The following is a 498-nucleotide window of genomic DNA, read 5'->3' as shown; positions in this document are numbered from 1 at the left end:
AGATGCAGACGGCAACGCCCACGACGCAAGCTCCCGCGCCCACGACCACACGGACGCCAAGCCCAAACGACGCCTCTACATCGCCGCCCAGCAGTGCCGAAGCCGCGCCGACACAGCCCAGCACCGAAGCAGCTCCGACACCGCCGAGCCCGCGCACGCCGACTCCGCCAACACCTGAAGCCGACCCCGCCGAGTGAATCATTGCGCGCGCGAACTTGCGGCGTGCGGCGCTCTGTTTTTTGTAACGCCAGACTACGTCCGATCGCCGGATTTGTGGCGTCTTTTGAGAGCGGGAACGACCAAGTTTAAATTTCCCGCATCCTGGGGCCGACGCTTGGGGGCGTGACTGGGAGCTAGGTCGCCCCCAGGGGCCGAACTAGCGCCGGCACGCCCCCAGGCCGCTCTATTTAGGCGCCCTGGGGGGCCGAACGGCTGGAGATGCCCTTAGCCTCGGACGAGGAGGACGGGGGAGGCTAGCGCCGCCGTCGCTTGCCACCG

This window comes from Triticum dicoccoides, chromosome 1A (genome assembly GCF_002162155.2).
Source record: "Triticum dicoccoides isolate Atlit2015 ecotype Zavitan chromosome 1A, WEW_v2.0, whole genome shotgun sequence".
In the NCBI taxonomy this organism is placed as follows: Eukaryota; Viridiplantae; Streptophyta; class Magnoliopsida; order Poales; family Poaceae; genus Triticum; species Triticum dicoccoides.
This window is presented reverse-complemented; position numbering follows the sequence as displayed.